The sequence below is a fragment of the Oncorhynchus mykiss genome, chromosome 27 (assembly GCF_057628025.1).
Source record: "Oncorhynchus mykiss isolate SJ-2025 chromosome 27, ASM5762802v1, whole genome shotgun sequence".
NCBI lineage: Eukaryota > Metazoa > Chordata > Actinopteri > Salmoniformes > Salmonidae > Oncorhynchus > Oncorhynchus mykiss.
The window spans coordinates 49,240,606-49,257,500 of record NC_143048.1 but is presented as its reverse complement, the minus strand read 5'-3'; the positions used below and the strand labels follow the sequence as shown (position 1 = coordinate 49,257,500).

General features: G+C 45.9%; 1 pseudogene across 1 annotated transcript in view; it reads right to left on the bottom strand.

Annotated features, from left to right (window-relative positions):
- Positions 1–6,873: 6,873 nt before the first annotated feature.
- Positions 6,874–16,895, bottom strand: part of LOC149971330 (teneurin-4-like) — a 336,746-nt pseudogene continuing 326,724 nt past the window's right edge. The window contains exons 9-10 of the transcript XR_016492505.1: positions 11,985–12,198; positions 6,874–6,980 (exon numbers count right to left, since the gene is read on the bottom strand). The product of XR_016492505.1 is annotated as a teneurin-4-like (transcript). The remainder of the gene's footprint in view (positions 6,981–11,984; positions 12,199–16,895) is intronic.

Here is a 16,895-nt window from a genome sequence, read left to right as displayed (position 1 = left end):
TAGAGGAGGGATGTCTGAGGTGATAGGACTCTAGAGGAGGGGAGATATGAGGTGATAGGACTCTAGAGGAGGGGAGATCTGAGGTGATAGGACTTTAGATGAGGGGAGATCTGAGGTGATAGGACTCTAGAGGAGGGGATGTCTGAGGTGATAGGACTCTAGAGGAGGGGAGATCTGAGGTGATAGGACTTTAGAGGAGGGGAGATCTGAGGTGATAGAACTCTAGAGGAGGGGAGATATGAGGTGATAGAACTCTAGAGGAGGGGATGTCTGAGGTGATAGGACTTTAGAGGAGGGGAGATCTGAGGTGATAGAATTCTAGAGGAGGGGAGATATGAGGTGATAGAACTCTAGAGGAGGGGATGTCTGAGGTGATAGGACTCTAGAGGAGGGGAGATATGAGGTGATAGGACTCTAGAGGAGGGGAGATCTGAGGTGATAGGACTTTAGAGGAGGGGAGATCTGAGGTGATAGAACTCTAGAGGAGGGGATGTCTGAGGTGATAGGACTCTAGAGGAGGGGAGATATGAGGTGATATAACTCTAGTGGAGGGGAGATCTGAGGTGATAGGACTCTAGAGGAGGGGAGATATGAGGTGATAGAACTCTAGAGGAGGGGATGTCTGAGGTGATAGGACTCTAGAGGAGGGGAGATATGAGGTGATAGGACTCTAGAGGAGGGGAGATCTGAGGTGATAGGACTTTAGAGGAGGGGAGATCTGAGGTGATAGAACTCTAGAGGAGGGGATGTCTGAGGTGATATGACTCTAGAGGAGGGGAGATATGAGGTGATAGGACTCTAGAGGAGGGGAGATCTGAGTTGATAGGACTTTAGATGAGGGGAGATCTGAGGTGATAGGACTCTAGAGGAGGGGATGTCTGAGGTGATAGGACTCTAGAGGAGGGGAGATCTGAGGTGATAGGACTTTAGAGGAGGGGAGATCTGAGGTGATAGAACTCTAGAGGAGGGGAGATATGAGGTGATAGAACTCTAGAGGAGGGATGTCTGAGGTGATAGGACTTTAGAGGAGGGGAGATCTGAGGTGATAGAACTCTAGAGGAGGGGAGATATGAGGTGTTAGAACTCTAGAGGAGGGGATGTCTGAGGTGATAGGACTCTAGAGGAGGGGAGATATGAGGTGATAGGACTCTAGAGGAGGGGAGATCTGAGGTGATAGGACTTTAGAGGAGGGGAGATCTGAGGTGATAGAACTCTAGAGGAGGGGATGTCTGAGGTGATAGGACTCTAGAGGAGGGGAGATATGAGGTGATATAACTCTAGAGGAGGGGAGATCTGAGGTGATAGAACTCTAGAGGAGGGGAGATCTGAGGTGATAGGACTCTAGAGGAGGGGAGATATGAGGTGATAGGACTCTAGAGGAGGGGAGATATGAGGTGATAGGACTCTAGAGGAGGGGAGATCTGAGGTGATAGAACTCTAGAGGAGGGGATGTCTGAGGTGATAGAACTCTAGAGGAGGGGATGTCTGAGGTGATAGGACTCTAGAGGAACGGGAGATCTGAGGTGATAGGACTCTAGAGGAGGGAGATATGAGGTGATAGGACTCTAGAGGAGGGGAGATCTGAGGTGATGTGTAATTTTGGCCTTCATGTGAGTCTTTCTGTACAGATGTTCATTTTTACATTATTATTTTAGGGGGAAAAAATCCTTACATTAACTTTGGTTAGTGGAGATGGAGGAGACTGAAACAAAAACATATTCCTAAAGTACTTTACTTCCTGTTACAAAATATAGTTTGGTGAATCATGGGTGACTCCATTATCAGTAACACGTTTTAGTAAATTATTTTCGATAGCATTTCTATGTTGAAGATTAAAAATTTAATTTGGTGCATTTTTCCCCATATTCCCTCCAGATCGCTTTATTTTTATAAAATATTACACTGGATCTTTCTGGAAAAAGTTCCTCCATTTCATTGAGTTTTTACCTCTAACTTCTTGTGATCCTCCTCTATGCTACAGTATTTATTGTTATCTAACTGTTCTGTTAGTCCTTCAATGTCCTTTGTTAATATGGACTCTATTGACCGAAATGTCTTTAGTTTTATAGATGAGTACTGAATTGCTTGGCCTCTAAAGGCACATTTAAAAGTGTCCCGTACAATAAGGGGATCTGCTGTACCGATGTTATGTCGGGAAAAAAAGTCCGTTATAAATTCTTCTGTCCAGGTTAAAAACAAGTTATAATCCAATGGGCTTGGATTTAATGTCCAATATCCTCGCCCACGTGGAAACTCTGATAGAGTAATATATACGACAATTACGTGATGGTCCGACCCCTATCAACACTTTTTAAACTTTTGGTGTCAGAGAGAATGACATAAGAAAGTAGTCATGACGACCAGATTGGGGCGGCAGCCAGGTGGTTAGAGTGTAGAGGAGGTAGGTAGCCTAGTGGTTAGAGTGTAGAGGAGGTAGGTAGCCTAGTGGTTAGAGTGTAGAGGAGGTAGGTAGCCTAGTGGTTAGAGTGTAGAGGAGGCAGGTAGCCTAGTGGTTAGAGTGTAGAGGAGGTAGGTAGCCTAGTGGGTAGAGTGTGGAGGAGGTAGGTAGCCTAGTGGTTAGAGTGTAGAGGAGGTAGGTAGCCTAGTGGTTAGAGTGTAGAGGAGGTAGGTAGCCTAGTGGGTAGAGTGTGGAGGAGGTAGGTAGCCTAGTGGTTAGAGTGTAGAGGAGGTAGGTAGCCTAGTGGGTAGAGTGTGGGAGGAGGTAGGTAGCCTAGTGGGTAGAGTGTAGAGGAGGTATGTAGTCTAGTGGTTAGAGTGTAGAGGAGGTAGGTAGTCTAGTGGTTAGAGGAGGCAGGTAGCCTAGTGGTTAGAGTGTGGAGGAGGTAGGTAGTCTAGTGGTTAGAGGAGGCAGGTAGCCTAGTGGTTAGAGTGTAGAGGAGGTAGGTAGCCTAGTGGTTAGAGTGTAGAGGAGGCAGGTAGCCTAGTGGTTAGAGTGTGGAGGAGGTAGGTAGCCTAGTGGTTAGAGTGTAGAGGAGGCAGGTAGCCTAGTGGTTAGAGTGTGGAGGAGGTAGGTAGCCTAGTGGTTAGAGTGTAGAGGAGGTAGGTAGCCTAGTGGGTAGAGTGTGGAGGAGGTAGGTAGCCTAGTGGGTAGAGGGTAGAGGAGGTAGGTAGTCTAGTGGTTAGAGTGTAGAGGAGGTAGGTAGTCTAGTGGTTAGAGTGTGGAGGAGGCAGGTAGTCTAGTGGTTAGAGTGTAGAGGAAGTAGGTAGCCTAGTGGTTAGAGTGTAGAGGTGGCAGGGTAGCCTAGTGGTTAGAGTGTAGAGGTGGTAGGTAGCCTAGTGGTTAGAGTGTAGAGGTGGTAGGTAGCCTAGTGGTTAGAGTGTAGAGGTGGTAGGTAGCCTAGTGGTTAGAGTGTAGAGGTGGTAGGTAGCCTAGTGGTTAGAGTGTAGAGGTGGCAGGGTAGCCTAGTGGTTAGAGTGTAGAGGAGGTAGGTAGCCTAGTGGTTAGAGTGTAGAGGAGGTAGGTAGCCTAGTGAGGTAGAGTGTGGAGGAGGTAGGTAACCTAGTGGTTAGAGTGTAGAGGAGGTAGGTAGTCTAGTGGTTAGACTGTAGAGGAGGTAGGTCGTCTAGTGGTTAGAGTGTGGAGGAGGCAGGTAGTCTAGTGGTTAGAGTGTAGAGGAGGTAGGTAGCCTAGTGGTTAGAGTGTAGAGGTGGCAGGGTAGCCTAGTGGTTAGAGTGTAGAGGCGGTAGGTAGCCTAGTGGTTAGATTGTAGAGGTGGTAGGTAGCCTAGTGGTTAGAGTGTAGAGGTGGTAGGTAGCCTAGTGGTTAGAGTGTAGAGGTAGTAGGTAGCCTAGTGGTTAGAGTGTAGAGGTGGCAGGTAGCCTAGTGGTTAGAGTGTAGAGGAGGTAGGTAGCCTAGTGGTTAGAGTGTAGAGGAGGTAGGTAGCCTAGTGGTTAGAGTGTAGAGGAGGTAGGTAGCCTAGTGGTTAGAGTGTGGAGGAGGTAGGCAGTCTAGTGGTTAGAGTGTAGAGGAGGTAGGCAGCCTAGTGGTATAAACCTCCTCCATGTATATCTCACTAGGTCAGGGTATTAAACCTCCTCCATGTATATCTCACTAGGTCAGGATATTAAACCTCCATGTATATCTCACTAGGTCAGGAATATAAACCTCCATGTATATCTCACTAGGTCAGGATATTAAACCTCCTCCATGTATATCTCACTGAGTCAGATATAGAACCTCCTCCATGTATATCTCACTAGGTCAGGATATTAAACCTCCTCCATGTATATCTCACTAGGTCAGGATATTAAACCTCCTGCATGTACATCTCACTAGGCATAAGGATGCTATTAAACCTCCTCCATGTATATCTCACTAGGTCAGGATATTAAACCTCCTCCATGTATATCTCACTAGGTCAGGGATCTAAACCTCCTCCATGTATATCTCACTAGGTCAGGATATTAAACCTCCATGTATATCTCACTAGGTCAGGATATAAACCTCCCATGTATATCTCACTAGGTCAGGATCTGAACACATCATGTATATCTCACTAGGTCAGGGTATTAAACCTCCTCCATGTATATCTCACTAGGTCAGGGTATTAAACCTCCTCCATGTATATCTCACTAGGTCAGGATATTAAACCTCCTCCATGTATATCTCACTAGGTCAGGATATTAAACCTCCTCCATGTATATCTCACTAGGTCAGGATCTGGACATCCATGTATATCTCACTAGGTCAGGATATTAAACCTCCTCCATGTACATCTCACTAGGTCAGGATCTAAACCTGTATTAAACCTCCATGTATATCTCCTAACTGACCTAAGAAAGGGAATTTTTTCAAGGTTTAAATGTCAGGAATTGTGAAAAACTGAGTTTAAATGTATTTGGCTGAGGTCTATGTAAACTTCCGACTGATATTTGCATTGCTACTAAAGTAAACCTCAAATTTTTCCACTATTCCACCTGCTAAAACCGTTCCTCATCCCGAGTTGGGTTGTAATTTACAGTGACCGGCAGACCACCCCTGTCCTCTGGATCCCAGGACCCCGGGACGTCAACTTAGACCGGGACGTCAACTTGGAACCACGAACAGAAAATAGACCGCCAAAGGCAGCTCCAGCCCTCCTCCAAACCTCGCATTATATATATAAAAATGTTTCTATATTAAAACATACCTTATACTTAATGTCCATAATTAACAAATAATTGATAATAATGTACAGCAGATCATGAAAGAGGATGGTACCTAACCAGGAGGTGCTGTGTGGCCACCGGGGAATGTATTGGGGATGTGTAAGCAGGGGAGTCTATCTAAGCCAGGAAGGGTTGTCTAGACAGGAGTGTTATCTCTAACCAGGAGTGGTACCTCTAACCAGGAGTGGTATCTAAGCAGGAAGGTTACCCTAACCAGGAGTGTTACCTCTAACCAGGAGTGGTATCTCTAACCAGGAGTGTTATCTCTAACCAGGAGTGGTCTCTCTAACCAGGAGTGTTATTGTCCAACCAGGAGTGTTATCTATAACCAGGAGTGTCTAACCAGGAGTGTTACCTCTAACCAGGAGTGGTACCTATAACCAGGAGTGGTATCTCTAACCAGGAAGGTTACCTCTAACCAGGAGTGTTCCTCTAACCAGGAGTGGTATCTCTAACCAGGAGTGTTATCTCTAACCAGGAGTGGTATTCTCTAACCAGGAGTGTTATCTCCAACCAGGAGTGTTATCTATAACCAGGAGTGTTTGTATCTCTAACCAGGAGTGTTACCTCTAAACAGGAGTGATACCTAACCAGGAGTGGTATCTCTAACCGGGAGTGTTATCTCTGACCAGATGTTATCTCTAACCAGGAGTGTTATCTCTTAACCAGGAGGGTTATCTCTAACCAGAGATGTGACCAAGGAAGTGTTATCTCTAACCAGGAGTGTTCTGTAACCCAGTGTAAATATGTTAACCAGGGAGTGTGCTAACACAGGGAGTGTTGTATCTCTTAACCAGGATCCCCATACAAAAATTACATTTTTAGCAAGCAAATAATGTAGCAAACACCTGTGATTCATTCAATATATACCCTACATCTTCACACACACACACACACACACACACACACACACACACACATGTGATTGGGACCACACTGAATAGCCCGCAGGCACACTAGATATCCAACCAGCGGAGAATCAGAGATGGAGGGGCGGAATCAGAATCAGAAACACATGTATTGCCGAATAACAAACGCTACCCAAAACACTGAGAAATATTGAGACCATTACATTCAATACAAATTACATGACCCTCCCTGGACTAGATAAACAACATACTAAACCCTCCCTTAAATTAAATGTAAAAAGCACCCCCTCCAGGTAACCTCTTATGGTTCTAATGTTCCCTTGTGCAGTGGGCCGTGTCAGGATTGGCTCTGCAGTAGCATTGTGAGCTAACTAGGTATTATTTTGTAGTTCCACCAAAATGAATAGCACAGCATCCAAAACAACGTGGAAAAGCTGCCGTCGTTGACTGCATGCTGTTGTTTGGTTGGTGTCCATGGATCTTAAGACCAGCTGTTGGTGACCAGGCAGGCAGCAAGGCTGGTGCTGGGTCTTCAGGGACAGAGCAAGGAGTTCGAGAACTCCGCCAACCAACTCCAGCAATAAATTAAAAGTTGTTAAAGATGGCTAAGTTCAAAACCTCACAGCCTCCCGCGATATAGGATATTGCGCATGTTAATACGCAATTTTTTTTAAATTACGATTTGATGAAGAAACTCCTGGTTTAAACAAAAGGTTTAATGGAAGCTCACCTATCGCCGTGGTGATGGAACATATGGTCTCTCCCATCATTATAGAAGGCAGGAGGTGCAGATGCCAGAGTCCATGTATTGGATTAACCAGGTGTTGTGTTGTCATCATCCAGGAGACCAGAGAGCGCTGCAGAGCCACCACTCTACACCCCCACTCACGACCTCACCAGACAGCAGCCTCCGCCCCCATCCAGCAGCTCCACAAAGTCAAACTGGAGAGAGAGAGAGAGAGAGAGAGAGAGAGAGAGAGAGAGAGAGAGAGAGAGACAGACAGAGAGAGAGAGAGAGAGAGAGAGACAGAGAGAGAGAGAGAGAGAGAGAGAGAGAGAAAGATAGAGAGAGAGAGAGACAGAGAGAGACAGAGAGAGAGAGAGAGAGAGAGAGAGAGAGCAAGAAAGAGAGACAGAGAGAGAGAAAGAGAGAGAGAGAGAAAGATAGAGAGAGAGAGAGAAAAGAGAGAGAGAGAGAGAGACAGAGAGAGAGAGAAAGAGAGAGAGAGCGGCTCGATAGACAAAAAGTGTTAGAGTCACACAACCGAGCCAAAACCGAGCCGTACTGAGCTGGCCTGGGTGGTCCATTCACCATAGTGGCTTGGGACCCATTTTCTGCAAAAGCAAAATCACAGAGACATCACAGTTTTGGGTCGACACGAAAGTGTGAAAAGGGGAATCAGACTAATGTGAAACTGCTGGGCTCCTTATACAGCAGCTACTTCAACAGGAGAACATTACTGCTGGCCACGCATTCATGAATAACTCATTTCACAGAGACCAAACTCACACCAAACGAGACACATATTGGAAGGCTAGGTCCTATGCCACTGACCAGGGCCCATAGTACACCATCTGGGTAAAAAGGGGTGTAATTTGGGACACAGTTAATCATTCCAAAACTCAAACATGACAGCTTGAAATATTTCCCTTCAAAACCACTCTAAAACGAATGTAAAGTAACTCTGCCCCCAAAAACATATGCAACCGATTTGTCTCAGAGCTGACTATCTAGAGTTATCTAGATAGGACTGTGATGTCCTCTCATCTGTCTAGATAGGACTGTGATGTCCTCTCATCTGTCTAGATATGACTGTGATGTCCTCTCATCTGTCTAGATAGGACTGAGATGTCCTCTCATCTGTCTAGATAGGACTGTGATGTCCTCTCATCTGTCTAGATAGGACTGTGATGTCCTCTCATCTGTCTAAATAGGACTGTGATGTCCTCTCATCTGTCTAGATAGGACTGTGATGTCCTCTCATCTGTCTAGATAGGACTGTGATGTCCTCTCATCTGTCTAGATAGGACTGTGATGTCCTCTCATCTGTCTAAATAGGACTGTGATGTCCTCTCATCTGTCTAGAATAGGACTGTAACGTCCTATCATCTGTCTAGATAGGACTGTGATGTCCTCTCATCTGTCTAGATAGGACTGTGATGTCCTCTCATCTGTCTAGATAGGACTGTAACGTCCTCTCATCTGTCTAGATAGGACTGTGATGTCCTCTCATCTGTCTAGATAGGACTGTGACGTCCTCTCATCTGTCTAGATCAGACTCCAGATGTCCTCTCATCTGTCTAGATAGGACTGTGATGTCCTCTCATCTGTCTAGATAGGACTGTGATGTCCTATCATCTGCCTAGATAGGACTGTGATGTCCTCTCATCTGTCTAGATAGGACTGTATGTCCTCTCATCTGTCTAGATAGGACTGAGATCTCCTCTCATCTATCTAGAATAGGACTGTGATGTCCTCTCATCTGTCTAGATAGGGCTGTGATGTCCTCTCATCTGTCTAGATAGGACTGAGATCCTCCTCTGGTCTGTAAGATAGGACTGTGATGTCCAGCTCACTCTCTCTCTCTCTCTTCATTCTAGTGTTTTTTCATTATGTCTCTCTCTCTCTCTCTCTCTCACTGTCTTCCTCTCTCTTCTAAGTATCTTTCTGCCATCTATATAGCAGTCAAATCCAGTGTGAGGGCTATATTGGCACGGGAAACGTGTTAACATTGCCAAAGCAAGTGAGGTAGATAATATATAAAGTGAATATATAAAGTGAACTAAACTATAAAAATTAACAGTAAACATTACACATACAGACGTTTCAAAACAATAAAGACATTACAAATGTCATATTATATATATATACAGTGTTTTATCAATGTACAAAATGGTTAAAGGACACAAGATAAAATAATTAAGCATAAATATGGGTTGTATTTACAATGGTGTGTGTTCTTCACTGGTTGCCCTTTCTCTGTGGCAACAGGTCACAAATCTTGCTGCTGTGATGGCACACTGTGGAATTTCACCCAGTAGATATGGGAGTTTTTCAAAATGGATTTGTTTTCGAATTCTTTGTGGATCTGTGTAATCTGAGGGAAATATGTCTCTCTAATATGGTCATACATTGGGCAGGAGGTTAGGAAGTGCAGCTCAGTTTCCACTTGGGCAGTGAGCACATAGCCTGTCTTCTCTTGAGAGCCATGTCTGCCTACGGCGGCCTTTCTCAATAGCAAGGCAATCCTCACTGAGTCTGTACATAGTCAAAGATTTCCTTTATTTTGGGGTCAGTCACAGTGGTCAGGTATTCTGCCGCTGTGTACTCTCTGTTTAGGGCCAAATAGCATTCTAGTTTGCTCTGTTTTTTTGTTAATTTCTTTCCAATGTGTCATGTAATTATCTTTTTGTTTTCTCCATGATTTGATTGGGTCTAATTGTGTTGCTATCCTGGGGGTCTGTGGGGTGTGTTTGTGTTTGTGAACAGAGCCCCAGGACCAGCTTGCTTAGGGGACTCTTCTCCAGGTTCATCTCTCTGTAGGTGATGGCTTTGTTATGGAAGGTTTGTGAATCACTTCCTTTTAGGTGGTTGTAGAATTTAACGTCTCTTTTCTGGATTTTGATATTAGAGGGATTCTGCCTAATTCTGCTCTGCATGCATTTTTTGGTGTTCTACGTTGTACACGGAGGATATTTTTGCAGAATTCTGCGTGCAGAGTCTCAACTTGGTGTTTGTCCCATTTTGTGAATTCTTGGTTGGTGAGCGGACCCCAGACCTCACAACCATAAAGGGCAATGGGCTCTATACTGATTCAAGTATTTTTTGCCAAATCCTTTATGTTCCTTTTGATGGCATAGAATGCCCTTCTTGCCTTGTCTCTCAGATCGTTCACAGCTTTGTGGAAGTTACCTGTGGCGCTGATGTTTAGGCCAAGGTATGTATAGTTTTTGTGTGCTCTAGGGCAACAGTGTCTAGATGGAATTTGTATTTGTGGTCCTGGTGACTGGACCTTTTTGGAACACCATTATTTTGGTCTTACTGAGATTTACTGTCAGGGTCCAGGTCTGACAGAATCTGTACAGAAGATCTAGGTGCTGCTGTAGGCCCTCCTTGGTTGGGGACAGAAGCACCAGATCATCAGCAAACAGTAAACATTTGACTTCAGATTCTAGTTGGGTGAGGATGGGTGCTGCAGACTTTTCTAGTGCCCGCGCCAATTCGTTAATATATATGTTGAAGAGGGTGGGGCTTAAGCTGCATCCCTGTCTCACCCCACAACCCTGTGTGAAGAAAGTGTGTGTGTTTTTTGCCAATTTAACCGCACACTTGTTGTTTGTGTACATGGATTTTGTAATGTCGTATGTTTTTACCCCAAACACCACTTTCCATCATTTTTATAGCAGACCCTCATGCCAAATTGAGTCGAAGGTTTTTTGAAATCAACAAAAGCATGAGAAGACATTGCCTTTGTTTTGCTTTGTTTGGTTGTCCATTAGGGTGTGCAGGGTGAATATGTGGTCTGTTGTACGGTAATTTGGTAAAGAGACATTTTGACATTTGCTCAGTACATTGTTGTCACAGAGGAAATGTACGAGTCTGTACGAGTCTGCTGTTAACGATAATGCAGAGGATTTTCCCAAGGTTACTGTTGACAGGTTACATACTCTCTATCTATCTCTCCCTCTCCGCTCGCTCTCTTTCTCATGCTCTCATTCTCCCTCTCCTTCTCTGAATCTCTCTCCGTCTCTCTCTACAACTTCCACTCTCACTCTCTCTCTCTCTCTCTCTCCCTCTCTCCCTCTCTCTCTCCCTCTCTCTCTCTCCCTCTCTCTCTCTCCCTCTCTCCTCTCCCTCTCCGCTCGCTCTCTTTCTCATGCTCTCATTCTCCCTCTCCTTCTCTGAATCTCTCTCCGTCTCTCTCTACAACTTCCACTCTCTCACTCTCTCCCTCAATCTCTCCATCTGCCTCACTCCGTAATCAGTCACAGCAGAATAACTATTTATTTATGTAAATATAGGATGGTCACACCTACCCAGTAAAGGTTGATATACACCTGATATGTCTTTGTAGATCAGAGTGGAAGCGTGTGTCCTTATGTAGTGCACTACTTTCTACCACGGCCGATAGGGCTCAGATCAAAACTAGTGCACTATGTAGTGGATAGGTGAATTTTAGGACATAGCACACAGTTTTTAATGCTGTGGGTCTCTTGGTCTTTAACTCTGGTGCTGTATAGGTGATGTCTCAAAGAAACGGCCAAGAGGGAATCAACCATAAATCCTTCTGTAACACAATAATAATGTCGACATAGATATTTATAAAGATATGTATGCATTCACTGGACTGTTCAACAGCAGTCTGATACACAGCTAATGGATGAGAACAGAAAATAAACCAAGACTTTAGGAGACATGTTTGAACAAATAATAATGAACAGAGGAAATTGTTTAGGGTTAGTGAGTTACATCACAATTAGTAGCAGTGAGTCACATCACAATCAGTAGCAGTGAGTTACATCCAATCAGTAGCAGTGAGTCACATCTCAATCAGTAGCAGTGAGTTACATCCCAATTAGTAGCAGTGAGTCACATCCCAATCAGTAGCAGTGAGTCACATCTCAATCAGTAGCAGTGAGTCACATCCCAATCAGTAGCAGTGAGTCACATCTCAATCAGTAGCAGTGAGTCACATCCCAATCAGTAGCAGTGAGTCACATCTCAATCAGTAGCAGTGAGTCACATCTCAATCAGTAGCAGTGAGTCACATCCCGATCAGTAGCAGTGAGTCACATCTCAATCAGTAGCAGTGAGTTACATCCCAATTAGTAGCAGAAGCAGTGAGTTGAGAAGTAAATCATTAAGACATAGACAGTGTGAGATTAAAAAGAAGGTGAATGTCTGTCTGTCTGTCTGGCCTGTCTGGTTCGTCCGTCAGTACCCACCTGTGTATGAGAGGGTGGCAGGCCTCTCCTGCCGTAGATCCCACCAGGGCATCTTTGCCTAAAGACACGTTGAACTTGAGGTACATGGAGTGGTCTACGAAGACCTGAGACCTCCAGAAGACTCCCGGGGGTATCTGCTGGGCAACCTTACGACCCACGTCAATCTCCCCCATGTCTATGAAGCTGTCATCTGGGAACAGGCTGTCCACTTTACCTGCATCACAGTAAAGTGGACAGAACAGTGAATCAGTCAATGAACAAAGCCCAACCCCCCCCCCCCCCCCCCCCCCCTCAGGTTATGATGACTAAAGGCAGCTCACTATATGGCCCTTATAAGGACTAAATGCATCTACACTATATGGCCCTTATAAGGACTAAAGGCATTCTACACTAGTTGAGCTAGTTGAGCTAGATGAGTTAGATGAGCTAGTTGAGTTAGATGAGCTAATTGAGTTAGATGAGCTAGTTGAGCTAGTTGAGTTAGATGAGCAAGTTGAGTTAGATTAACTAGTTGAGCTAGTTTGAGTTAGATGAGCTAGTTGAGTTAGATGAGCTAGTTGAGTTAGATGAGCTAGTTGAGTTAGATGAGCTAGTTGTGTTAGTTGAGCTAGTTGAGCTAGTTGAGCTAGATGAGCTAGTTGAGCTAGATGAGTTAGTTGAGCTAGTTAAATTAGACAAGCTAGTTGAGTTAGATGAGCTAGTTGTGTTAGATGAGCTAGTTGAGCTAGATGAGCTAGTTGAGTTAGATGAGCTAGTTGCGTTAGATGAGCTAGTTGAGCTAGTTGAGCTAGATGAGCTAGTTGAGCTAGTTGAGTTAGATGAACTAGTTGAGCTAGTTGAGCTAGATGAGTTAGATGAGCTAGATGAGCTAGTTGAGCTAGTTGAGTGAGATGAGCTAGTTGAGCTAGTTGGGCTAGATGAGCTAGTTGAGCTAGATGAGCTAGTTGAGCTAGTTGAGTTAGATTAGTTAGTTGAGCTAGCTTGCTGTGTATTGTTCCAGTGGAAATACACAATTGAAAGTGAGGAGAGACGAGTATCACCTCGGCTCATAGAGAACTATAGAGGACTCTAGTGAGGAGAGACGAGTATTAACTTGGCTCATAGAGAACTATAGAGGACTCTAGTGAGGAGAGAGGAGTATCACCTTGGCTCATAGAGAACTATAGAGGACTCTAGTGAGGAGAGACGAGTATCACCTCGGCTCATAGAGAACTATAGAGGACTTTAGTGAGGAGAGACGAATATCACCTCGGCTCATAGAGAACTATAGAGGACTCTAGTGAGGAGAGACGAGTATCACCTCGGCTCATAGAGAACTATAGAGGACTCTAGTACCCAAAAGTATGTTTTAGCGATGAGGACTTTCTCCATTTTGAAGTAGTCAACATAATTCCATCCAGCTCAACCTTCCCATAACTACAGGGGGCAGTAAATCACCAACATTGTATTTAAACCTGTTCAGAAAACACCCTCAGGGGGCAGTATGCACACTTTCAGTTTGTTTATCAACTCACAGAAGTAGTAGAAGAAGAGCATGGAGTACATCAAAATGGAGATGGCCTGAATGGCGCTGCACGTATGATCACAGACGCCGTAATGGGACAGATGTAATTGTGATCTCTACACATCTCTATGGTTTTATCTTGACACCGCCACACTGTAAGGCACAATTATAAAACCATAACTATTGATTTACCTTCAACTGTGGCTGCCACTCATGGCCTAAAGTAGCACAGTGTGTGTTTGTATGTGTGTGTGTGTGTGTGTGTGTGTGTGTGCCTGCTTGTTGTTACATGGAAGCTCTGGGAATTATTTACACAGATCAATTTTGACTGCTGTCTATAGACTATACTGGAGAGGAGAGGGGTTGAGGAGAGGAGAGGAGTGGAGGAGAGTGGAGGAGAGGAGTGGAGGAGGGGCGGAGAGTGGATGAGAGGAGAGGAGGAGTGGAGGAGAGGAGTGGAGGAGAGGAGAGGAGTGGAGGAGAGTGGAGGAGAGGAGTGGAGGAGGGGAGGAGAGTGGAGGAGAGGAGAGGAGGAGTGGAGGAGAGGATTGGAGGAGAGGAGAGGAGTGGAGGGGAGGAGAGTGGAGGAGAGGAGAGGAGGAGTGGAGGAGAGGAGTGGAGGAGAGGAGAGGAGTGGAGGAGAGTGGAGGAGAGGAGAGGAGGAGTGGATGAGAGGAGTGGAGGAGAGGAGAGGAGTGGAGGAGAGTGGAGGAGAGGAGTGGAGGAGAGGAGAGAGTGGAGGAGAGTGGAGGAGAGGAGAGGAGGAGTGGAGTGGAGGAAAGGAGAGGAGTGGAGGAGAGGAGTGGAAGAGAGGAGGATAGTGGAGGAGAGGAGAGGAGTGGAGGAGAGGAGGAGAGTGGAGGAGAGGAGAGGAGGAGAGGAGTGGAGGAGTGGAGGAGAGTGGAGGAGTGGAGGAGAGGAGGAGAGTGGAGGAGAGGAGAGGAGGAGAGGAGTGGAGGAGTGGAGGAGAGGAGTGGAGTGGAGGAGGAGAGGAGTGGAGTGGAGGAGTGGAGGAGAGTAGGAGAGTGGAGGAGAGGAGTGGAGGAGTGGAGGAGAGGAGGAGTGTAAACTGTCCTAAAGTCGCCGTAGCTGAGATAGTTGGTTGTTGGTACCATGGGGTTAGTACATGCTTTCTTCTTGTGCCAGGGAACGGAAGGGACGACAAACCAGGCCAAACCAGACTAAGACGGAAGAGAGGAGATGAAAGGAGTGAATCTGTTCTGAAGGGGACAGAGAGAGGGAGCTAATCCCCTACAGCAGCCCCTGGATCTGTCGTCCCTGAAGACAAACACTCTCCTCTCCTCTCCTCTCCACTCCACTCCACTCCTCCTCTCCTCCTCTCCTCTCCTCTCCCCTCTCCTCTCCTCCACTCCACTGCTCCTCTCCTGCTCTCCTCTCCTCTCCTCCTCTCCTCCTCCACTCCACTCCTCCTCTCCTCTCTCCTCTCCTCTCCAGTCCTCCTCTCCTCCTCTCCTCCACTCCTCGTCTTCTCCTCTCCCTCCCTCCCTTCTCCTCTCCTCTCCTCTCCTCCCCTTCTTCTCATCTCCTCCTCTCCTCTCCTCTCCTCTCCTCCTCTCCCTCCCCACTTACAGTGTCTTCCATTGGATTACATTGAACGTCCTTCTGTCTGTCTACATACCACAGGGACAGCTGGGACAATGTGGACTTGGTTGTTTTCCCGAAATGCCACTTAGCAACTTGGAACTTGGAAGTTTTGGAAAACTTTGCAAAGAAAAGCATTGACATTCTTTATGATCAATCACGGCATTTTGAAAAGGAATCAAATTGGACTCAAGTCAGATCAAACATTTAACGTGAATTTTAACTTCTAATTTCCACTTCAACTTTCAAAATGTCTTATTTTTCCAGGATTGTGTCGAGGCACAGATCTGGGGAAGGGTACCAAAACATTTCTTCAGCAGTGACAGGATTGTGTCGAGGCACAGATCTGGGGAAGGGTACCAAAACATTTCTTCAGCAGTGACAGGATTGTGTCGAGGCACAGATCTGGGGAAGGGTACCAAAACATTTCTTCAGCAGTGACAGGATTGTGTCGAGGCACAGATCTGGGGAAGGGTACCAAAACATTTCTTCAGCAGTGACAGGATTGTGTCGAGGCACAGATCTGGGGAAGGGTACCAAAACATTTCTTCAGCAGTGACAGGATTGTGTCGAGGCACAGATCTGGGGAAGGGTACCAAAACATTTCTTCAGCAGTGACAGGATTGTGTCGAGGCACAGATCTGGGGAAGGGTACCAAAACATTTCTTCAGCAGTGACAGGATTGTGTCGAGGCACAGATCTGGGGAAGGGTACCAAAACATTTCTTCAGCAGTGACAGGATTGTGTCGAGGCACAGATCTGGGGAAGGGTACCAAAACATTTCTTCAGCAGTGACAGGATTGTGTCGAGGCACAGATCTGGGGAAGGGTACCAAAACATTTCTTCAGCAGTGACAGGATTGTGTCAAGGTACAGATCTGGGGAAGGGTACCAAAACATTTCTTCAGCAGTGACAGGATTGTGTCGAGGCACAGATCTGGGGAAGGGTACCAAAACATTTCTTCAGCAGTGACAGGATTGTGTCAAGGTACAGATCTGGGGAAGGGTACCAAAACATTTCTTCAGCAGTGACAGGATTGTGTCGAGGCACAGATCTGGGGAAGGGTACCAAAACATTTCTTCAGCAGCGACAGGATTGTGTCGAGGCACAGATCTGGGGAAGGGTACCAAAACATTTCTTCAGCAGCGACAGGATTGTGTCGAGGCACAGATCTGGGGAAGGGTACCAAAACATTTCTTCAGCAGTGACAGGATTGTGTCGAGGCACAGATCTGGGGAAGGGTACCAAAACATTTCTTCAGCAGTGACAGGATTGTGTCGAGGCACAGATCTGGGGAAGGGTACCAAAACATTTCTTCAGCAGTGACAGGATTGTGTCGAGGCACAGATCTGGGGAAGGGTACCAAAACATTTCTTCAGCAGTGACAGGATTGTGTCGAGGCACAGATCTGGGGAAGGGTACCAAAACATTTCTTCAGCAGTGACAGGATTGTGTCGAGGCACAGATCTGGGGAAGGGTACCAAAACATTTCTTCAGCAGTGACAGGATTGTGTCGAGGCACAGATCTGGGGAAGGGTACCAAAACATTTCTTCAGCAGTGACAGGATTGTGTCGAGGCACAGATCTGGGGAAGGGTACCAAAACATTTCTTCAGCAGTGACAGGATTGTGTCGAGGCACAGATCTGGGGAAGGGTACCAAAACATTTCTTCAGCAGTGACAGGATTGTGTCGAGGCACAGATCTGGGGAAGGGTACCAAAACATTTCTTCAGCAGTGACAGGATTGTGTCAAGGTACAGATCTGGGGAAGGGTACCAAAACATTTCTTCAGCAGTGACAGGATT